We start from the raw sequence: 24,833 nt of genomic DNA on the forward strand, positions 1-24,833 counted from the left end.
TTCTCTCAAAAATTCTTGAAAGGGTAGTTGTAAAACAGCTAACTGATCATCTGCAGAGGAATGGTCTATTTGAAGAGTTTCAGTCAGGTTTTAGAATTCATCATAGTACAGAAACAGCATTAGTGAAGGTTACAAATGATCTTCTTATGGCCTCAGACAATGGACTCATCTCTGTGCTTGTTCTGTTAGACCTCAGTGCTGCTTTTGATACTGTTGACCATAAAATTTTATTACAGAGATTAGAGCATGCCATAGGTATTAAAGGCACTGCGCTGCGGTGGTTTGAATCATATTTGTCTAATAGATTACAATTTGTTCATGTAAATGGGGAATCTTCTTCACAGACTAAGGTTAATTATGGAGTTCCACAAGGTTCTGTGCTAGGACCAATTTTATTCACTTTATACATGCTTCCCTTAGGCAGTATTATTAGACGGCATTGCTTAAATTTTCATTGTTACGCAGATGATACCCAGCTTTATCTATCCATGAAGCCAGAGGACACACACCAATTAGCTAAACTGCAGGATCGTCTTACAGACATAAAGACATGGATGACCTCTAATTTCCTGCTTTTAAACTCAGATAAAACTGTTAGTACTTGGCCCCACAAATCTTAGAAACATGGTGTCTAACCAGATCCTTACTCTGGATGGCATTACCCTGACCTCTAGTAATACTGTGAGAAATCTTGGAGTCATTTTTGATCAGGATATGTCATTCAAAGCGCATATTAAACAAATATGTAGGACTGCTTTTTTGCATTTATGCAATATCTCTAAAATTAGAAAGGTCTTGTCTCAGAGTAATGCTGAAAAACTAATTCATGCATTTATTTCCTCTAGGCTGGACTATTGTAATTCATTATTATCAGGTTGTCCTAAAAGTTCCCTGAAAAGCCTTCAATTAATTCAGAATGCTGCAGCTAGAGTACTGACAGGGACTAGAAGGAGAGAGCATATCTCACCCATATTGGCCTCTCTTCATTGGCTTCCTGTTAATTCTAGAATAGAATTTAAAATTCTTCTTCTTACTTATAAGGTTTTGAATAATCAGGTCCCATCTTATCTTAGGGACCTCGTAGTACCATATCACCCCAATAGAGCGCTTCGCTCTCAGACTGCAGGCTTACTTGTAGTTCCTAGGGTTTGTAAGAGTAGAATGGGAGGCAGAGCCTTCAGCTTTCAGGCTCCTCTCCTGTGGAACCAGCTCCCAATTCAGATCAGGGAGACAGACACCCTCTCTACTTTTAAGATTAGGCTTAAAACTTTCCTTTTTGCTAAAGCTTATAGTTAGGGCTGGATCAGGTGACCCTGAACCATCCCTTAGTTATGCTGCTATAGACGTAGACTGCTGGGGGGTTCCACTGAGTGTTTCTTTCTCTTTTTGCTCTGTAGGCACCACTCTGCATTTAATCATTAGTGATTGATCTCTGCTCCCCTCCACAGCATGTCTTTTTCCTGGTTCTCTCCCTCAGCCTCAACCAGTCCCAGCAGAAGACTGCCCCTCCCTGAGCCTGGTTCTGCTGGAGGGTTCTTCCTGTTAAAAGGGAGTTTTTCCTTCCCACTGTCGCCAAGTGCTTGCACACAGGGGGTCGTTTTGACCGTTGGGGTTTTACATAATTATTGTATGGCCTTGCCTTACAATATAAAGCGCCTTGAGGCAACTGTTTGTTGTGATTTGGTGCTATATAAATAAAATTGATTGATTGATTGATTGACTGTACCGTGAATCTGCTCACAGGCAGCGGTGGTGTCTGCAGAGGGAGGAATATACGCGCAGAGCGTAATCACACTTCCAAACTTCCGTGGGAGATAGTACGGCCTCATGCTCACTGTGAGTAGCTCCATTTCCGAGGAGCAGATCTGATCTTTCACGTGAACATGAGCTGCGTTGCACCATCTCTCACTCACATAAACAGCAAGCCCCCCTCCTCTTTTCTTCCCGCTCTCCACCAAAGTCCTGTCCGTGCGGATAAGTGTGAAGCCGTCCATGTTAATAACAGAGTCCGGTACATGTTCATCCAACCACGTCTCCATGAAGCACATGAGACTGCAGCCCTTATACAGCCTCTGGAAACGGGTTAGCGCTGCTAGCTCAGTATAGTGGAGACGCAGCCCACTGTACATAGAGTCTTAGTCCAAGCAGCTGATCCTGGGTGTAAACTGTTGGGTATTTTCTCCTCCAAACATTTTTAAAACCTTTAACAAGACAAACAGAGTCAAGAAACACCAGTGAGACAGAAAGTCAAATTTTACGCACGGAGTGCAGTCAGGCTGTACACCAAGGCTACACTAAAGTCTGGCCTGCTTTTCCGCTCTTTTTATTAAGAGACGCCCTCATCACATAAACAAAAAACTTGTCCTAAGGGTGGGGGTGATGACGCAAGACAAGTTTCTTCCCGTAACATAAACGCATACGTCAATAAGTGCAGCTGTAAGGAAGAACACTTTCTTTTACACAGGTCAGCACATCTCGTTCGTCTGTTGCAGTTATCAGCTGTTCTGCATCTGCCTGAAGTGTCCTGTCCTTCACACTCCTTCACACTAAGCACCACATCACAACAGTCAAAACGTTCTCTTACTCCCAGTCGTTAGAGGCTGCGAAAACAAAGTTATATTATAATAATAAGTACATCCAGCCCTTCATTCCCAGCTCAGATTGACCCCAGAGTGCTAAAACAAAATTGAATTCTCAGGATTGCGTTAAGACAGGTGCAAAACAGCAGAATGATCCCAGCATGCAAGGTTGAATAACACGTTCTCAGGGTTAGGTGCAAAACAGCACAACACCGTTCTCATGAGAAAGAAGACAAGCTAAAACAAGGTTGAATAACACGTACATTCTCAGGGTGAAGTGCAAAACAGCACAACACCGTTCTCATGAGAAAGAAGACAAGCTAAAACAAGGTTGAATAACACGTACATTCTCAGGGTGAAGTGCAAAACAGCACAACACCGTTCTCATGAGAAAGAAGACAAATGTACAAATGTTTAACAGTGATAACATATATACAAAATCTTTAATTGGGGCATCCGGAGCCGGAGACAAAGGGATTTCCCCACGCTGCCTCAAAAAGTGCCAAAAGAAGCAGAAAACTGATCACAAGAGTTACAAAAGTGGGTTTCCCATGTGCACACTTGCACAGGGTACCACCCACTGTAAATAAAAACAATAAAGCACTCTTAAAAAGTATTAAAATAGCAAAGTAGGAAAAGAGGGGGCAGAGCTGAAGTAACAGGCAGCTGCATCGACAGCGCCATCTTCAAAGAAAAAAAATTAGATCAGTGTGGCTTCAGGTTCTTCTTTTATTTGGTTCCCGTTCACTTTGCTTTTAGTCTTACTGCACTCTCTTGTCTGGTGTTCAGGGTTTGGTATGGGTGTGTTTTCTCCATTTTGTTTGCCACACCCCCTTCCAGATTGTTCTTCCACACCTGTGTGTGTGCCCTATTTAAGCCACTTCCCCGCCAGTTCGTTGTGATTTCTTGTCCATGTTCCACCCTTTGTCTCTGGTCCATTTTTGTTGTGTTGGACCATGTTTTGTTTTTGACCTCGCCCCTGCCTCAACCCCTGTACTTTGTCTCCTGGTGTTTTGGAACTGTGTTTGTTTTTTGATGAGGCCACGAGATAGAAAAGTCCAAAGGAACCCTTCTGTCCCAGATGGCTCTTACAGTACCAAAAATCTTAAATCCAGGCGCCGTTGCAGCTTACACTACCTCAGGTGGAAGTCTGTGCCAGATGTCTACATTTCCTGGGTGGATTGCTCTTTGTCATCTAACTACAATCTGACCTATACATACACACACACACACACACACACACACACACACACATACATACATAGACACACACGAGGTCTATTAGAAAAGTATCCGACCTTATTTTTTTTTCAAAAACTATATGGATTTGAATCACGTGCGATTACATCAGACAAGCTTGAACCCTCGTGTGCATGCGTGAGTTTTTTCATGCCTGTCGGTTGCGTCATTCGCCTGTGGGCAGGCTTTGAGTGAGCACTGGTCCACCCCCTCATCGGAATTCCTTTGTCTGAGAACTTCCTGAGAGACTGGTGCTTTGCTTGATCAAAATGTTTTCAGAAACTGTGAGGCACATCAAAGTGGACACCATTCGAGAAATTCAGACGGTTTTCAGTGAAAATTTTAATGGCTGATGAGAGATTAAGGAGTGTTACTATCGCTTTAAGGACAGCCCACGGCGCCGGACGGCGCGCCACGCCCCAAGCCACCGTCATCATCCTGTTTCAAGCTGAAAACTTCCAAATTTAAGCCTCTGTTGACCCAGGACGTCGTGAGAGAGCAGAGAAGTTTCAAAAGAGGTCGGGATCAGCAGTTTATCCGGACATTCCACTGTAAAGGAGATTTTGTCATGAAAGACGTGCGGAGGGATTCGCGCGTCGGCACGCAGCCGCTCATCGCACGGTACCACAGAAAAACACCTCCGTGTTGATGACCATTCGTAAGATTCAGGCGGTTTTCGATGGCTTTCAGTCGAGTGAGTATCCGAGACATTGTTTAACAGCTGGGCATGTTCAAACTTGTCCTGTGAGACTTCCAACGGTGGTGTTTTTCTGTGACGCCGTGCGATGAGCGGCTGCATGCCAACGCGCAAATCCGTCCGCACGTCTTTCATTACAAAATCTCCTTTACCAGTGGAATGTGCCGATAAAGTGCTGATCCCAACCTCTTCTGAAAACTTCTCTGCTAGTCACACGACATCCTGCATCAACAGAGCCTTAAATTTGGAAGTTTTCAGCTTGAAACAGGATGATGACGGTGGCTCGGGGCGCGGCGCCGTGTGCTGTCCTTAAAGCGATAGTAACACTCCTTAATCTCTCATCATATATATATATATATATACACACACACACACACACACATACATACATACATACATACATACAAGGTCAATAAAGTAACGGTCCTTTTTATTTTTTTCAAAAACTATATGAATTTCATTCATATGTTTTTACGTCAGACATGCTTGAACCCTCGTGCGCATGCTGTTAGAGACTGGCACCTGGAAACCATTCGAAAAATTTATCTGGCTTTTGGTGAAAATTTTACGGGCTTCACAGAGAATAAGGTCTGTTACTACAGCTTTAAGGACCCCTTTAAGGACCCCTTTAAGGACGCTCGGCGTGCCGCGCTCCGAGCTGCGACGACGCGGCACAAGCCACCGGACCATTTCTAAACGGATGGCTCTGTGGATACGAGGCCGTCGTGTGCTCTTTCTCTGGTTATCACAAGAGCTGAACATCAGCCATTTTCCGGCTGATTTCACTTTTAACAAGAGATTTTGTCATGGAAAGCCTCGCGGAGGCTTCGCGCCTAAAGACCGATTCGCTTTGGAAGCGAGACAAAGGAACACCTCCATTTCGGCGTGTCAGAGGACAAGTTTGGACATGTCCAGCTCTCCACAATTTCTATGATACTTACTGGACTGGTAAGCATTGAAAGCCGAGATAGGCTTGTCCAAACTTGTCCGGCGGCTCAGGAGCTATGGTTGTTTGATTGCTGACTCGAGACAAAAGCATCATCCGGCAGCCCTGTTTAGGGTTAGCCCTGCTTGCTCCACATGGAGACAGACCTAGAAAAGGTGGTCTAAACATGGCTTGTCTCACTAGACCCGGTTGGCTCACCGCTGCCAACGGGCATCACTACACGCGGTGCGAAAAGAAAAACAAAGAACCTGAAAATTGCTTGCTGGAATGTACGCACAATGATGGACTCAGACAATAGCGATCGTCCTCGAAGACGCTCAGCCTTAGTCGCCAAAGAGCTAGCAAGGCTTGACATAGACATTGCTGCACTCAGCGACGTGCGCTTTGCAGACCAAGGGTCACTCACTGAGGAAGGCACAGGCTACACACTGTTCTGGTCAGGGAAGGCTAAAGAAGATCGTCGACTCTCAGGGGTCAGGTTCATGATTAAGAGCGCCATAGCACATAGGCTACACAGTTTGCCAGTTGGACATTCTGACCGACTCATGTCACTCCGGCTCCCCATCAACAACAAGGATTTTGCCTCTATTGTTAGTGTGTATGCCCCAACCATGCAGGCCGACATCGGAGTTAAGGAGGCTTTCTATAGCGATCTGCACAACCTTCTACAGAGCGTCGACACCCAGGACAAGCTCCTCATCATGGGAGATTTCAACGCCAGAGTGGGCCGCGAGTCTGATGTATGGAAGGACGTGCTAGGGAAACATGGCATAGGCAACTGTAACGACAATGGTCGCCTGCTGCTGGAGTTCTGCTCTGCACATGACTTGATGATCACCAACAGCCTGTTCCAACAGAAAGAGAGATTCAAAGCAACCTGGAGACACCCACGCTCCAAACACTGGCACCTTCTGGACTACGTTCTGACGTGACAGCGTGATAGAAGAGACATACTACATACCAGGGTGATGCCTAGCGCGGATTGCTATACGGATCATCGCTTGGTCCGTTCCAAGATTGCTTTCACTTTCAGGCCCCCTCCTAAGAAAAAAGGCCCACAGTTTAAGAAGCTACAAGTTCACAAGCTGAAAGACATAGACACAAAAATGGAGTTCCAGACCAAACTAGAGGAGAGACTGGGTGGAGAAGAAGGCCTGTCTGACGACCCTGAACAACAGTGGATGAGATTAAAGACCATCCTTCAGGAGACGGCAGCAGAAGTAGTGGGCTTCTCAGCCAGGAAAAATAAAGACAAGTTTGATGAGTCTGATGCAAAGATCCAGGAACTACTAGAAAAGAAACGTGCATGCCACAAGACTCTTTTAGCTAAACCTGATGACCACTCTGCCAAGACAGCTTACAGAAATGCCTGCTCCACACTGCAAAGCAAGTTCCGCATACTGCAGAACGACTGGTGGCTAGCTTTTGCGGAGAAGACACAACAACATGCCGATGCCAGAGACATGCGCTCCTTTTATGAAGCCCTTAAGACCATCCATGGGCCAGCACATCAAGTGCAAGGACCCCTGCGCTCCTCAGACGGCTCCACCCTTCTGACGGACAAGGAAACAATTATGCAGCGTTGGTCAGAACACTTTGAAAACCTCTTCAGTGACAAGCGCACTGTGCAAGAGTCATCAATCGAGAAGATTCCCCAGGTGGAGGTGAAATGGAAACTTGATGACCCCCCAACACTTGAAGAGATCCGAAAGGCCACCATGCAGCTGAATCCAGGGAAGTCTCCTGGCATAGATGGCATCCCAGCAGAGGTGTACCAAAATGGAGGTGAGGCAGTCCTCGACAAGCTTCAGATTCTCTTCTCCAGTTGCTGGAAAAAAGAAATGGTTCCACATGACCTTCGTGATGCGGTCATTGTCTCTCTGTACAAGAACAAGGGCGACAAGTCCGACTGTTCTAATTACCGGGGCATCACTCTCCTCTCAATAGCAGGTAAGATTTTGGCTCGAGTGCTGCTCAACAGGCTTAACCCTACCATAGCGCATGAAAATATTCCTGAGAGTCAGTGCGGATTTCGGGCCAACAGGGGAACCACCGACATGATCTTCGTCCTGAGACAGATCCAGGAGAAGTGCAGAAAACAGAACATGGCCCTTTATGCAGCCTTCATAGACCTAACCAAGGCTTTTGACACAGTCAGTCGTGAGGGTTTGTGGAAGATTCTTGCGCGCCTTGGCTGCCCTCCAAAGGTCCTCACCATCATCCGCCAGCTGCATGAAGGCCAGATGGGAGAAGTGAAGTACAACGGGACTCTGTCCGGCAGCTTCCCCATCTCAAATGGCGTCAAACAAGGTTGCATCCTCGCGCCCACTCTGTTCTCCATCTTCTTCAGCATGATGCTTCATGAGGCCAAAGAAGACTTGACAGACGGCATCTATATCCGCTTCAGAACCAACGGAAGTCTGTTTAAGTTGCGGAGCCTTCTGTCCCACACTAAGATCACAGAACAGCTAATCATGGAGCTGCTCTTCGCAGATGACTGCGCCCTCGTCGCCCATACGGAGCAAGCCTTGCAGCACATTGTCAACTGTTTTGCTGAAGCAGCAAGAGCCTTCGGCCTCACCATCAGCCTGAGAAAGACAGAAGTGCTATATCAACTGGTCCCCCATACAGCATATACCCCACCCCAAATCAACATTGAGGGTACCAGCCTGAATGCAGTAGAGCACTTCACGTATCTCGGTAGTGTTATCTCAAACGACGCATCTCTTGCCAAGGACCTAGACAGTCGCCTTGCCAGGGCCAGCAGTTCTTTTGGTCGACTCTCAAAGAAAGTCTGGCAGAATCATGCACTGCGCCTTTCCACAAAAGTGCAGGTCTACAGAGCCATTGTGGTCCCTACCCTCCTGTATGGAGCTGAAACCTGGGTTCTGTATCGCCAGCAGATCAGATTACTGGAACGCTTTCATCAGCGTTGTCTCCGAAACATCTTTGGGATCAAGTGGCAGGACTACGTTTCAAATGAGGACATCCTTACCAGAGCCAAATTGCCCAGCATGGAGTCTATTATACTCAAACAACAGCTTCGTTGGGCAGGTCACGTAGCCAGGATGGATGATACACGCATGCCGAAATTAATTCTCTTTGGCGAGCTCAAGGAAGGGAGACGAAACCAAGGGGCCCCCAAAAAGCGCTATAAGGACCAGCTGAAGAAACAGCTCTCCCTTGCAGCCATTCAGCATCAGTCATGGCAGCATCTAGCTACAGATAGACTCAGCTGGCGTTCCAGCATCAAATCCGCCAACCTGAAATTTGAGGCAGAAAGAAGTGAGGCCACACGCCAGAAGTGTCAAAGACAGAAAGAGCGGGCAGCAGCACAAGCCCAGCCTACTCAAGTGTTCATTTGCCCCAAGTGTAACAGGTCTTGTGCATCCTGCATCGGAATTTTCAGCCACCAGAGGGCTTGTAGAAAATAAACTTAAAAAAAAAAAAAAAAGGCCTTCCCACTATTATGTGTGCCAACACACACACACACACACACACACACACAGCTTTATATATTAGATCATGATCCGCTCACTGGAGCCATTATTTTCACAGTTCACGTGGTACTCAGGTCAGGTAGCAGCATCGCACTTTACTTACTCCGTAGTAGTGACTGGCTAGGGTGCACTTTAATTACAATCCGAACAGACCAATACGCGCCACGTGTGAGTTTAGGTGTGCGTTTTTTCAATTAAAGTGTAGCTGCTGTGTGCGGCTGCCAGATCGTTGCAGTGATCTGACCTGCTGTCATCTTTTATCATTATTCACTTGAGTCTCATGAATGTCACAAATTGCTCTGTGAAAATTATTGTTGACAACATACACACAATGCAACGCAACTTACTACACCTTAACTAAAGGGACATGAAATATACAAGGACATGGATAAAACTCAGCTCTATGTGTGCAGAACAGGGAACTCAGCTAATCCATCTTAAAATGTTTCCACATATTTGGGCACCAACACGTGGAAACATCTTAGAGAATGTTTTCAAATGTTTAATGAAATCCAAATACATTAAATCAAGAGGGATTTCCTCCTCAGGTGATCTAGAGATGTCTTCCCAGAAGACTTCCTGTTCAGCCCTGAGCGCTAATTTTCCATCAACGGCCAGTTTGCTGGACTGTTAATAAACTTTGTGTTTCTGCTTCATAAGTGTCAGCTTGTACGCTGACTTTGTTCCAGTAAATACAGACACGTCCTGTGAGTCATCACGTATGAGGACAAAGTCAGTGATAAAGTGATGCGATTATTTCGTACACCGCTCTGAGTCAGGACGGACCCTCTGGGGCCGCTGGTTGAACCCGGTGAGGTCATGTTTCCTGTCCCTAATGTGTCGTTAACAATGTGATGGGTGCCAGGTCGCGACGCACGTGCTACTGTTTAACATCGTTACACTCTGACCACTGATGCTGGAGTGATTTAAGACGTTGATTCAGCTGAAATTTCTAAGCTGGATGAACATTTTCAGAAACAGAAGTCCTGGAACATTCAGCAGCTGAAATAAATACTTTTGTATCTCTGCGACACTCACAGGAACTTCGTATTTGTTTTGTTTTTCACATCATCTTTTTTTCTTCTCATGACTTTTGTTGTTTCTTCCACATTTTGTTGATCATCCAGTTTGAAAAGGCTGCAGCTGCTAACTGTTACTGTTCCGCCACCTAGTGGTGGCATTGATTTGCTGCAACCGTTAAACGAAAGCAGAAAAAATTTTTGATTAATTGGATGAATTGAGCTTGTTTTATTAATGTGTAATTTAAAAAAAAAACTGTTTCTTACGTTGTTGATAACCAATAAACTATTAATGACTATTGAGACCATCTGAAGCAATTAACCAGTTAATTAGTTAGTTATTTCCGCAGAAAAGTAACTGTTGTGATAATTAATCATATACATCAACATGACTGTTTTTTTTTGTTTGTTTGTTTTTTAATTAATTAATTCATTTTGCTGTATTTAAACTGCTGTAAACAATCAGCCTTTAATGTGGATCAATTTGAGATTAGTTGGCTTTAACTGTTTCTTTAAACTGGTGCACCATGCGGTAGATTTTATTCATCTCAAACTGGATAACCGAGAGAGAGAGAGAGAGAGAGAGAGAGAGACCTGTGCAAAAGTTTTAGGCATCCCAGAGTAATAATAAAAGTAGCGTTTGATGCCCCTCCCCCTTTTTATTGGCATGTCAGTCTAATCAATTCATATGTGAGCTAGATTTCTTTATTCCGTAATAATAAGAATTTCTTTGTGACTGTATTGTCCAGTAGAATTTCACACAAACACAGTTGCAAATGTCATTCAACATTAAAATGATTGCAAAACAATCATACCACATATGTGTCATACCACATATGTGGTATGACACATATACTGAAAACTCCCATGTGAATAGAAACCAATTTTCATATTGATTATCATTAAAGTTGACGCTCATCATACATTTCATTTATTTATAAATAGTCAGGTTTAAAATCATTTTTAATGATGCATTAATGTGCCTAAAACCTTTGCACAGTGCTGTACTGTGCAAAGTAAATATACAGTTTACTACATTTTGGACGAATGGGTAAAAAAGTAACTTGAAGATGCCTTGAAGATGACAGTTTCCATCCAAACTCAAAGAGCGACATTAAATGTGTGAAAAAGATTGATAACAGTTTGATTTTGCAGCTCTGGCTGTGGGACATTCTGTCAAAAGTCCTGATGCTGTGCAGTTCGGCTGCACATTACAGAACACTAAAGTGGATTAGATCCGGTCAAATTGCTGTTTGAGGCGTAATTGCACCGTGCACCGTGCACACCGCTCTTACATTTGCATTTATATGATAACAAAGCTCTGAGTGTCACATAACATATGCACAGAGGATCAGGATCATTGCTTTTCTTGTGCGGCCTGATATCATTTCTCATTCACACAGCGCCTGACAATATGCAAATAATGTCCCTGGGCGACCATTGTGTTGCTGCACTTGAACAAAATGAGCCGGCGGAACATTATTGTCACTCAAGTTGTTATCACATTCCACGAGCCTTTAAAACCAGCTGCAAACAAAGAGATCAATGCCATTTATCTGATGCTGTTTGGTCCCAGACTGAGGTCTCAGGTCTGCAGTGACATTTTACAGAAAGAGACAAAGAGACACTCAGGCCTGAAAGACGAGTAATCTGTCCATCACTATTCTTTAAAGGAACAGTTCCATAAAAATTGCAGGAGGACAAACTCAGTTTCATTTATTTTATTTTATGTTGTTGTTGGCTGCTCCTGTTTGTTCGGGGTCGCCACAGCGGATCCAACCAGATCCACATTGATATTTGGTACAAGTTTTACACCGGATGCCCTTCCTGAGGCAAGTCCAGTTTTACCTGGAAAACACACACAGCCCCTGGTGTTCCGAAGTGGTCTCCCATCCAAGTACTAACCAGGCCTCACCCTGCTTAGCTTCTGAGATCTGACAGGATCAGGGTCACACTGAGCAGACTGGCTGCAATTTATTTCATTTTATATGGCACCAAACCACAACAAAGCTGCCTCAAGGCGCTTCACATGAGTCAGGTCTAACCTTACCAACCCCCAGAGCAAGAACACAACCTCTAATGATTTGAGGAAGAAACCTCAAGCAGATCAGACTCAGAGGGGTGACCCTCTGCTTGGGCCATTCTAACAGTTACAGGGTTTTTACAAAGTTTTACAAAGGTAAAGAAACAGGAGACAGAAAAACCAGAATAGCATCAACAACAAAGTGAATTATTGAAATGAGCACACAGTCACTGGTGCTGCAAAAGAAAAACAAAGAACCTGAAAATTGCGTGCTGGAATGTACGCACAATGATGGACTCAGACAATAGCGATCGTCCTCGAAGACGCTCAGCCTTAGTCGCCAAAGAGCTAGCAAGGCTTGACATAGACATTGCTGCACTCAGCGACGTGCGCTTTGCAGACCAAGGGTCACTCACCGAGGAAGGCACAGGCTACACACTGTTCTGGTCAGGGAAGGCTAAAGAAGATCGTGGACTCTCAGGGGTCAGGTTCATGATTAAGAGCGCCATAGCACATAGGTTACACAGTTTGCCAGTTGGACATTCTGACCGACTCATGTCACTCCGGCTCCCCATCAACAACAAGGATTTTGCCACTATTGTTACTGTGTATGCCCCAACCATGCAGGCCGACATCGGAGTTAAGGAGGCTTTCTATAGCGATCTGCACAACCTTCTACAGAGCGTCGACACCCAGGACAAGCTCCTCATCATGGGAGATTTCAACGCCAGAGTGGGCCGCGACTCTGATGTATGGAAGGACGTGCTAGGGAAACATGGCATAGGCAACTGTAACGACAATGGCCGCCTGCTGCTGGAGTTCTGCTCTGCACATGACTTGATGATCACCAACAGCCTGTTCCAACAGAAAGAGAGATTCAAAGCAACCTGGAGACACCCACGCTCCAAACACTGGCACCTTCTGGACTACGTTCTGACGTGACAGCGTGATAGAAGAGACGTACTACATACCAGGGTGATGCCTAGCGCGGATTGCTATACGGATCATCGCTTGGTCCGTTCCAAGATTGCTTTCACTTTCAGGCCCCCTCCTAAGAAAAAAGGCCCACAGTTTAAGAAGCTACAAGTTCACAAGCTGAAAGACATAGACACAAAAATGGAGTTCCAGACCAAACTAGAGGAGAGACTGGGTGGAGAAGAAGGCCTGTCTGACGACCCTGAACAACAGTGGATGAGATTAAAGACCATCCTTCAGGAGACGGCAGCAGAAGTAGTGGGCTTCTCAGCCAGGAAAAATAAAGACTGGTTTGATGAGTCTGATGCAAAGATCCAGGAACTACTAGAAAAGAAATGTGCATGCCACAAGACTCTTTTAGCTAAACCTGATGACCACTCTGCCAAGACAGCTTACAGAATTGCCTGCTCCACACTGCAAAGCAAGTTCCGCATACTGCAGAACGACTGGTGGCTAGCTTTTGCGGAGAAGACACAACAACATGCCGATGCCAGAGACATGCGCTCCTTTTATGAAGCCCTTAAGACCATCCATGGGCCAGCACATCAAGTGCAAGCACCCCTGCGCTCGTCAGACGGCTCCACCCTTCTGACGGACAAGGAAACGATTATGCAGCGTTGGTCAGAACACTTTGAAAACCTCTTCAGTGACAAGCACACTGTGCAAGAGTCATCAATCGAGAAGATTCCCCAGGTGGAGGCGAAATGGGAACTTGATGACCCCCCAACACTTGAAGAGATCCGAAAGGCCACCATGCAGCTGAATCCAGGGAAGTCTCCTGGCATAGATGGCATCCCAGCAGAGCTGTACCAAAATGGAGGTGAGGCAGTCCTCGACAAGCTTCAGATTCTCTTCTCCAGTTGCTGGAAAAAAGAAATGGTTCCACATGACCTTCGGGATGCGGTCATTGTCTCTCTGTACAAGTCCGACTGTTCTAATTACCGGGGCATCACTCTCCTCTCAATAGCAGGTAAGATTTTGGCTCGAGTGCTGCTCAACAGGCTTACCCCTACCATAGCGCATGAAAATATTCCTGAGAGTCAGTGCGGATTTCGGGCCAACAGGGGAACCACCGACATGAACTTCGTCCTGAGACAGATCCAGGAGAAGTGCAGAAAACAGAACATGGCCCTTTATGCAGCCTTCATAGACCTAACCAAGGCTTTTGAGACAGTCAGTCGTGAGGGTTTGTGGAAGATTCTTGCGCGCCTTGGCTGCCCTCCAAAGGTCCTCACCATCATCCGCCAGCTGCATGAAGGCCAGATGGGACAAGTGAAGTACAACGGGACTCTGTCCGGCAGCTTCCCCATCTCAAATGGCGTCAAACAAGGTTGCATCCTCGCGCCCACTCTGTTCTCCATCTTCTTCAGCATGATGCTTCGTGAGGCCAAAGAAGACTTGACAGACGGCATCTATATCCGCTTCAGAACCAACGGAAGTCTGTTTAACTTGCGGCGCCTTCTGTCCCACACTAAGATCACAGAACAGCTAATCATGGAGCTGCTCTTCGCAGATGACTGCGCCCTCGTCGCCCATATGGAGCAAGCCTTGCAGCACATTGTCAACTGTTTTGCTGAAGCAGCAAGAGCCTTCGGCCTCACCATCAGCCTGAGAAAGACAGAAGTGCTATATCAACCGGTCCCCCATACAGCATATACCCAACCCCAAATCAACATTGAGGGTACCAGCCTGAATGCAGTAGAGCACTTCACGTATCTCGGTAGTGTTATCTCAAACGACGCATCTCTTGCCATTTATAAATAGTCAGGTTTAAAATCATTTTTAATGATGCATTAATGTGCCTAAAACCTTTGCACAGTGCTGTACTGTGCAAAGTAAATATACAGTTTACTACATTTTGGATGAATGGGTAAAAAAGTAACTTGAAGATGCCTTGAAGATGACAGTTTCCATCCAAACTCAAAGAGCGACATTAAATGTGTGAAAAAGATTGATAACAGTTTGATTTTGCAGCTCTGGCTGCAGGCAGGGCATCGTGAGAAGTACAGCAGACTGTGCCGCAGGGCCAGTGTCCATGCGTTGCCTTGTTAGCTTCACTCTTATAATAGCTGTCTTCAGGGAAGACTGCATTAAAAAAAAACATACTGCAGTGGCTCAGAGAGGTCACCCTCAGCAAGGTGGTCCGTGGGCCACTACGCCCTCTTCAGCCAGGGTATCTCGTGCTCAGTCCAGCACCCTGTGATGCACAGCCATCAGCCTCACTGGGTCATTTCAGTGCCTCAGCCAGAGAGAAAAAGAGCAAAATCAAACATCCAGAAATAAGTCCACCTAAGGTATGAGTTCACTAGGAGTAAATCAAGAGGTAAACAGAGAGAATACTGAGGTGATTGCCGGTCGCTAGCCCTAAGCGTCACTAACAGACCCAGAATGTAGATAAAGTTCAGGCAGAGACCTGTTCTGTAAGGATCTGTAACCAGATCCTTACTCTGGATGGCATTACCCTGACCTCTAGTAATACTGTGAGAAATCTTGGAGTCATTTTTGATCAGGATATGTCCTTCAATGCGCATATTAAGCAAATATGTAGGACTGCTTTTTTGCATTTGCGCAATATCTCTAAAATTAGAAAGGTCTTGTCTCAGAGTGATGCTGAAAAACTAATTCATGCATTTATTTCCTCTAGGCTGGACTATTGTAATTCATTAATATCAGGTTGTCCTAAAAGTTCCCTGAAAAGCCTTCAGTTAATTCAAAATGCTGCAGCTAGAGTACTGACAGGGACTAGAAGGACAGAGCATATCTCACCCATACTGGCCTCTCTTCATTGGCTCCCTGTTCATTCCAGAATAGAATTTAAAATTCTTCTTCTTACTTATAAGGTTTTGAATAATCAGGTCCCATCTTATCTTAGGGACCTCGTAGTACCATATCACCCCAATAGAGCGCTTCGCTCTCAGACTGCAGGCTTACTTGTAGTTCCTAGGGTTTGTAAGAGTAGAATGGGAGGCAGAGCCTTCAGCTTTCAGGCTCCTCTCCTCTGGAACCAGCTCCCAATTCAGATCAGGGAGACAGACACCCTCTCTACTTTTAAGATTAGGCTTAAAACTTTCCTTTTTGCTAAAGCTTATAGTTAGGGCTGGACCAGGTGACCCTGAACCATCCCTTAGTTATGCTGCTATAGACTTAGACTGCTGGGGGGTTCCCATGATGCACTGTTTCTTTCTCTTTTTGCTCTGTATGCACCACTCTGCATTTAATCATTAGTGATTGATCTCTGCTCCCCTCCACAGCATGTCTTTTTCCTGATTCTCTCCCCTCAGCCCCAACCAGTCCCAGCAGAAGACTGCCCCTCCCTGAGCCTGGTTCTGCTGGAGGTTTCTTCCTGTTAAAAGGGAGCTTTTCCTTCCCACTGTCGCCAAGTGCTTGCTCACAGGGGGTCGTTTTGACCGTTGGGGTTTTTCTGTAGTTGTTGTATGGCTTTTGCCTTACAATATAAAGCGCCTTGGGGCAACTGTTTGTTGTGATTTGGCGCTATATTAATAAAATTGATTTGATTTTGATTTGATTTTGTGCCATTGCTAATAATGAGTTAAAAGGAGAGGAAGCATAGCTTCATACTATGCCAGTATGCTGCCATACGAGAGGGAGAACAGATGCGTCTTAAGTCTCGACTAGAAAGTTTCTACAGAATCTGACTGTTTTATTGATGCAGGGAGATCATTCCACAGAACAGGGGCATGATAAGAGAAAGCTCTGTGACCCACAGACTTTTTATTCACCCTAGGACACAAAGTAGTCCTGCACCCTGAGAATGCAGAGCCCAGGCCGGTACGTAGAGTTTAATTAGGTCAGCTAGGTAGGGAGGTGCCAGTTCATTAATAATTTTTTAAGCTAATAGCAGAACCTTAAAATCTGATCTCACAAGGACAGGAGCCAGTGAAGAGATGCCAAAATGAGTGTAATGTGGTCAAACATTTGCCTTGTGTCAAAAGTCTGGCAGCAGCATTTTGAATTGGAGAGCCCTAATGCTGAACTGCGGTAAACCAGAAAATAGAACATTGCAGTAGTCCAATCTAGAAGAGATAAACACATGAATCAGGGTCTCAGCATCAGCCATAGACAGGATGGGACAAATCTTCACTATATTTCACAGGTGGAAGAAAGCAGTCCTCGTAATATCTAATGTGGAGGTCAAAGAAGTAGGATCAAAAATTACCCCAAGGTTCCTCACTTTGTCAGTGTGATGTATGACACTCGAGCCTAAGCTAAGCATTAGCTGGTCAAATTGATGCCGATGTCTCACTGGACCAAGAACCAGCAAATCAGTCTTATCTGAGTTTAAAAGTAAGAAATTGCTTGACATCCATCTTTTCACTCACAAGGCAATCCTCTAAAGTCTTTATGTGTATAAGATTACCAGCAGTTATCAGCATGTATAACCGTATCATCAGCATAGCAATGAAAGGTAATCACAAATGCCACAATATGTGCCCAAGGGGTGCTATATAAAGGGAGAAAAGCAAGGGGCCTAAGATGGACCCCTGTGGGACCCCATATCTCATGTCACCATGGTTACAGGTAATGCTGTTGCACAAGACACTGTGACAGTAAGTGGTCAAGTATGATGTCAACCATGGAAGGACATTCCCAGTAATCCCAAATGATTCTCCAACCTATCAAGCCGAATACACTGATCCACTGTATCAAACGCAGCACTAAGAATCAGAATCGAATTTATTGCCAAGTAAGTTCTCACATAAAAGGAATTTGATCTGGTGTCATTGGTGCATAAACAACAGTAAAAAGAAAAGGAAACAAAAATAATTCTGTAAGGAGGAGCCAGACAAAACTATGTTCACTGTCAAATAAATATAGTGGAATGGGGCTGTGCAAAAGCATGTGATTGGTGTGCAGATGTACACAACCTTTCAGCACAGGGATCACCAATCTGTACTTTGTGGGGGGCAAATGGGGTTCTCCGGCATTATTTATAAGTCCAGCTGCGGATGGAAAGAAGCTGTTTTGTGCCTTGAGGTTTTAGTCCTGATGGACGTCAGTCGTCTGCCAAAGGGGAGGGTGACACAAAGAACTAACAGCACCAGAACTGTAGTGGTGTCCGCAATGGATTCAGGTACCACAACGGTGGTGAATCATCTCCTGCTCGCAGTTTATTCTGACACCAACTGCAAGCAGAAGATTATTCACCACTTTAGTGAGAGCCGTCTCTGTGGAATGATATTTTCTAAAAGCAGACTGCAGTGGCTCAAAGAGATTATTCTCAGTAAGATAGTCTACGAGCTGCCGTGACACCACCTTTACCAGAATTTTAGAACAAAACGATAGATTTGATATCGGCTGATAGTTTTTCAATACACTAAGGTCAAGATTAGGTTTCTTAAGTAATGGTTAATCACTGCAGATTTGAAACGTTTAGGAACAGATCCAGAAGTTAATGATTAAATAATTAATCATTAATTAATCATTAATCAGAAGTTAATTATTAAGTTAAATTAATAATTTCCAGCACAGTCGGCCCAAGAGTGGACCACAGGTCCTTAAACAGTTTTGTTGGTATAGGATCAAATAAACAGGTTGTGCTTTTTATAGACCTTACAACCTCAGCGTGTGTCAGAAGGAAAAACCTGCACACACCTTGAACAGCTGCACATCCAGTAAAACAAACAAATACATTTTAAAGATATCTGAAAGTGATACAAATGAAACCAGATTCAATCCAGTTCAAGCCAAATAAAGATTCTATTGTATTCTATTCAAAAATAACAAACTGCAATTAAACCATTTAAATGACTGTAATTTTAAAGTTGGTATAAAAACAGATGAAAACCTATTCAAAATACATTATTTCTGTTTATGACCAACAGTAATATCAGTACTGTAAAATCCTATATACAACAATAATAATCATAATAATCATCATCATAATAAATAAGGAAGTAAAAACATGAGGTGTTCTAAGTGTAGGTTAAATACATTTGTCTAAACTGTTGTACAATATGTCAAATGAAACAGAAAAAAATAAATATATTTATTAAAAAGGTGCTTCAAAAAGTTATGAACTTAAATTAACGTGTAACAGAATGCCACAGATCAAAAACTTCAATTCACATTCATACAGGCTTAATTCCATTTTTTCAGTCTGTTTAAAGAAATTTAAGTAAACATCAAAGTAAAAAATTAACTGCACTCAATCATCATTTAGTCAGAAAATTACAAGCTAAAGACAACGCAATGAGTTTTTTTTTCACTTTTTCGCAATTATTTTCTGCAGATCACAATTACAATATAACCCAGAAAAAGTAACAAAACAAACTATTCTTTAGCTGCTTTCAGAGTGTGTGACTTTTACCAGCTAAAAAAACTGATTATTGGATTTTTCATACATGTAATTAGAATTTTTTTTTTTTTTATCTAAATGAGTTTTTTTCACATGAAGAGATGGTTTAGATTCAGACGGTTTTTAGGCAGATTATTATTATTATTGTTATTTCATATGAACTGTTCAGCTTCAGAAGTTTGTGTTTTTTCCCTCTGAGATCAGAGCTGAACTAAAATGAAACCTCCACAGATCTTTGGAGAAAGAGGAACCGCCCTCAGACCCAACTTTCACCAAAACAGATGAAAAGACAACCAGCACGTGGACGGGTGAGGCTCAGTGTGCCCCCTGGTGGACAGCTGTGGAACATAAAATGGCCTGAAGGTGAACACGAGGGGGGCGACATTACGCCACTGCAGTGAGACACTGTGGAACAGCTGCTGTATCGCAGGAAAATTCAAAGCATTTATGAATTTGATCTGTCTTGGATACCACAGAATTCGTTTGTGGATCTTGTATTTTGTAAATGTTTCTCAATGTTTCCTGCTTTTAAAGTCTATATGTCAGTAATTTGGTGGATTTACTCTCAGCCTCATAACACCTCTCTTTGTATAATTTTTTTTCTGGATTTCTTGCATAAAAATGTCAATCTCTGCTTTTTTTTCTTTTTGATTTCAGTCAATATTTTACTATCAATTGCGTTTTTATGTTCTTTTTAATTTTTTTTCCCTCAGTTTCCCCTCATAACCGCTTTCCATACATCCCACAATAGTGACGGAGATACGTCATCGTTATTTTGTTCGACATATTCATCAATCTCTTTTTCACTTTCATCTTTCATGTGGCCAAGTTTCAGGCTTGAGGTCAGTCTCCAAATTGTTTTTTTTTTTATTTTTTCCCCACTTCTCTTCCCGTGGTTATCTTTATATATACTGGACAAGTCCCTCACCCCAATATCACAGCTTTTTATTTTATACCTGTCCCTGGCATATATTACAAAATAATTCATCCTTGAATACACGGACTGTGGTGCAGAGAAATAATCTCTGACAGATGGGCTGAGTTCCCTCCAAATATCCAAAATCCCAATTGTGATATCATTTTCTGAGTTTTTGCTGATAGTATTGTTCTGCTGCACTTTCCCTGATGAGTCCAGCTGTGGATTAAGCCTCTGGCTGAGATCACCTCCTCCAATCAGCATCCCCTCTCCTTCTGTTGTTACCAACTTAAAAATCCGTTTAAAAAATCCCAATCTGAATCTGAATCTCAATGTGACTCACTAATTTCAAAATGCAGCTCTTTTCAACCAGACGTGAGGTGCTGTGACATGTCAATCATCTGCGTCCAATCAGATTTCAGGGGAGTCCAGTGAAACCCCAGCCTCCACTCGAGCTCCACCAATGCCAGGAAGTGTTCAACATTTGACATTTCCTGTTTCACTGTTGACTCAAAATTTGGCACTTCCTGTTTCAGTGTGAACTTGCCACTGAGTTCCCACGAGATTCCGTGGGATCACGTCCGCTGCGCAGGGTGAAGCTCGTATAAATTTTATCTCTTTAAATTTGATGTCATGTAAAACAAGACTGTGTGTAAAGTGTGTGAGTCGTTGTGTAACGTGTGTATTTGTGATGTTTAGGCAGCAGATCATGAAGATCGACCTGGAGGACGGAGATGATGTTCAGCACAGATGTATTTGATTCCAGCTCCGGAAAGAAAAAACCCTCAGCAGGACTCAGTCCCATCATGGAGCTCTGATCATTTTGCTGCTGTCTTAAAGAGGTCACATCAAATAAATGCTGTCAGCACCATGTGGAAAGGAAATAAAAATGTTCTTACCAACAAGATGATTTGTGAGTCTGTGTTGAAAGTAGAATTTTCCACAGGTGATTCAAAAAAACAGTCTCCATAGAGCACCTGAACTCACCGTTCTTTGACATCATCATCTGAACTTTCAGTAATTACAGCTTCAAACACAACTCAGCTTTAAAAGTATAACAGGCCACTATTCTTCAAAACAGAGTTTATCAGATTATTTTCAGATTCTAGATTTAACAAGGAAGTTGTAAATATGAATAAGTTAATAGAACTCATAAACATGAGTCAAGTGACTGACTCAAAAGATTTAAATTTATGGAACTAAAATGATTTAACCATTAAAACTTAATATAACTATCTACTTTTTACTAGTTTTGGAGGTAATGCAAAATATACACCAAAAAACACATTTGTTATTAATAATAATTATAATAATTATTCATACTGAATTGTCATGCTCAGCCCCGGTTCATGGTTTAGGTCCTAGTCTTTGCTAAATCTCCTCTGATTCTCTGGTCTTGGTTTTTCATATTTTCATACTTTATCATACTAGTCTCAGTTTGGTTCTGTTTGTTGTTTTGCTTTGTTTACTATTTAGTCACTGGTTTCATTCAGCTATTTGTTATTCTTTTCCTTGTATTACACTTTCATCACTGGTTCATTCTTTACTTATCATTTATTGTGCAGTTTGTATTTGTTCACTCTGGGTTTTTTAAGTTACTTTAGTCTTAGTTTAGTTTTGTTTATCACATTTGTTGTATAATGCGTAGTCACAGGTTTTTGTTATTATTTGTCTTTGGTGTTGCTCTTCAGATTATGTTCCATTTGTTATTCATTGCATTTTCTGTTTATCCCTTATCTTGTTTTATTAATTGCATTATTCTGTGTTCACCGGATTTTGTTTATTTGCAGTTTAACCAATAGTTTGTTTTGCCATTTTTATTGTATTCACTGTTCTGTACCCGTCAATAACAGTTCCATTCCAGTTTTAGTTTTAATCATTAATTTTCTTGTTTTCCCCTTTTTGACTTGTCACATTAGCTCTTAGGTTTGCCCCTTTTGTTTCGCTCACATTTATTATTTGAGCACGTCATGTTTCTCACAGTTAGTTTTTCTGTTGATCACTTCTCTTGCTTTGCCTTCCCGCACTCTCTTGCCTTTCTTAACTCTTCTTTGTTCACTTTAACCACACCTCTTTCCAGAACCTTCCACACACCTGCTTCACATCAACCTGATTAGTTTGCTCCTCATTAAAACCCTCACAGTTCCACAGCTCACTGTGTGGGAGGGCTCGGAAGGAGGAAGTGTTTGGGTGCGGGTGCGGGTGCAGGTGCGTGAAGGTTCTACAGAGGTTGGTCGGTTCATTGAGAGTGGTGTCCGACGGGAGAGCTTTGGGGAAGACAAACTGGTCGGGGGAGGTAGGCTGGCTGGCTGTAGTGTCCCTGGTAGGCATAAGAGTGTTTTCCCTTTTGGAACTCACTGGGGGTTGTAGTGTGGGGAGGAAAGTCTGTGAAGCATTAGCTTGGGAGCACTCCGAAGCTGCAGGTGGGTCGCCGTTTTACGGTTGCCTTGCCGGGTTTACGGGCTGTGGTGTATAAGAACCCCTCACGAGTACTCCCCTGAAGACTAGAGAGGAGTTAGCTAGTTTGTGGTAGGCAGTCGGGGCACGTAGCGGCGGCTACGCCTGTCTAGTTGTTGGACCCCGGTGGCGTTAGCTAGCGTCTTGACTGGGATTGTAGTGGCGTGTGTGTTTTCATGGAGACCTACGACGAGGGAGGAGGGAGCTCTAGGGTCAAGTCAGGGAGGAAACGGAAAAGTAAGAGTGGCAGTTCATCTCAGGAGCCAGGACTGGAGGGCAAAGGGGGCGCCACTAAAGTCCTGAGAATGGACTTGCATAAGGAATTTAAAGTTATTTTCAAACTGAAGAATGAGCGGCTTACTTTCAGCTCGTTTAATGCTATTGGGCTTGCTAAAACGCTGAAGGCTGAATTAGGAGAGGTGGCCAGTGCACGTATCTTAGCTGATGGGAAGTTACTGATTGTTTGTAGATCTGCGGCACAGGTGGCGAACGCTTTTTCTTTGGAGTCGGTCTGTAGTAAGCAGATTGAGAGTTTTGTCCCTGGCGCTAGAGGTGATGGTTTGAAAGGTGTCGTGTACAGAGTGCTTTTGGAGATGACAATGGATGATCTAGTTAGAGGTGTGGAGGGGGCCAAAGTGATTGTAGCTTCTCGAATAAAGGTTTTCAAAGAAGGGGTGAGGAGAGATACAACTACTGTTGTTCTGACCTTTCAGGAAGATGCGCTGCCAGACAGTGTTCCTGGGCTGTCTTGCTTTTAGAGTGCAGCCATATAGAAGGCCACCGCTTAGATGCTTTAAGTGTCAGCGGTATGGTCATGTTGCTGCAGTCTGTCGGGGGGCTCGGAGATGTGGTAAATGTGGGGGAGACCATGAGTTCTCGGACTGCACAGTGGTGGTACCGAAGTGTGGGAGCTGTGGGGGAGGCCATGTTGCTGGCAACAGGGAGTGTGAGCACTTCAAGACAGCGTTGAAAGTACAGAAGTATAGGGAAGTAAATGTGGGAGTATCATATGCGTATGCTGTTAGGCGCATTGCAACGTGCAATGGCACTGGAGGACATGTGCGGTTGGAGCAGTGTGGGCCTGCACCTATGCCATCTGCACCCCAAGGGTCAGTGCTGGTGAACACTGTCAGTTTTTTAGCCTTCATTGTGGAAGTCCTTAGTGGGGTGAAAGTGGCAAGGAATAATTCTGATGTGGTTAGAATTGTTGTCGAGGCCGCAGAAAGGGTCTTGGGCGTTGCTGAGGTGGATCCGGCATATCTCCATAGCCTGGTTTTTGCCAAGGACAGAGTGATGAGCAGTGGTGTGATAGATTCTCCGTGTGGGGATGATACTTAGACTACTGATGTTTTATGCTGTCCAGTGGAATGCGCATAGTTTGATTGCCAATGGACAGGAGCTGAAGCGGTTTATAGGAACATTTCCTGAGAGGCCTACAGTCATATGTATCCAGGAAACATGGTTGAAGCCTTGTCTGGATTTTGTGATCCCAGGTTATGTCTGTTTACATAAGGACAGGCCTTCATGCGGTGGGGGTTGTGCTACTTTCCTGTTGCAAGGTGTCCAGTATAGGAGACTAGATATCACTTCAGACCTTGAATGTGTGGGTGTGGAAGTTTGGAGCTCAGCAGGTAGGTTTTCGATCATAAATTTTTATAACCCATGTCACTCTCTGGATCTGGGGGTTTTGGATCAGGTAATGCAGCAGGTGCGTCTCCCTGTGGTGTGGGTTGGGGATTTTAATGCTCACAACCCACTGTGGGGTGGTACAAAAAGGGACTCTAATGGGGTGGTTCTGGAGGATTTCCTGGATAAGTATGGCTTGGTGGTGCTTAATGATGGGAGACCCACTAGGTATGATTTGAGGACTAGGAGTACGTCATGTATAGATTTAGCAGTTGCTTCAGCTGTTCTTGCTGGGTGTGGTAACTGGGATGTACTTGGTGGTTACACTATGGGTAGCGATCACTTCCCTATCTTGTGTGGGTTTGGGAGAGACCTCCGTTTAGCACAGGAGGCCCAGTTGACAAGCTTTAACTTCCAGAGGGCAGACTGGGGCAGATTTTGTGATTGTATTTTGGAGTTTGTCGAGAAGGTGACCAGTGATGGAAGTACGCTTGAGTGGAGTAGGTCCTTTTGTGGGGCTATTAGGAACGCAGCAGAAAA

At 44.0% G+C, this 24,833-nt stretch overlaps 1 long non-coding RNA gene across 1 annotated transcript; it reads right to left on the bottom strand.

Moving 5' to 3' along the window:
- Positions 1–5,239: 5,239 nt before the first annotated feature.
- LOC117501692 lies at positions 5,240–23,675 on the bottom strand. The gene is made up of 4 exons (XR_004558065.1): positions 23,399–23,675; positions 14,268–14,279; positions 12,553–12,555; positions 5,240–5,251 (listed from the first exon to the last, which is right to left on the bottom strand). It is a non-coding gene; the product is annotated as an uncharacterized LOC117501692 (long non-coding RNA).
- Positions 23,676–24,833: the final 1,158 nt, after the last annotated feature.

The sequence above is a fragment of the Thalassophryne amazonica genome, chromosome 2, assembly GCF_902500255.1.
Source record: "Thalassophryne amazonica chromosome 2, fThaAma1.1, whole genome shotgun sequence".
In the NCBI taxonomy this organism is placed as follows: domain Eukaryota; kingdom Metazoa; phylum Chordata; class Actinopteri; order Batrachoidiformes; family Batrachoididae; genus Thalassophryne; species Thalassophryne amazonica.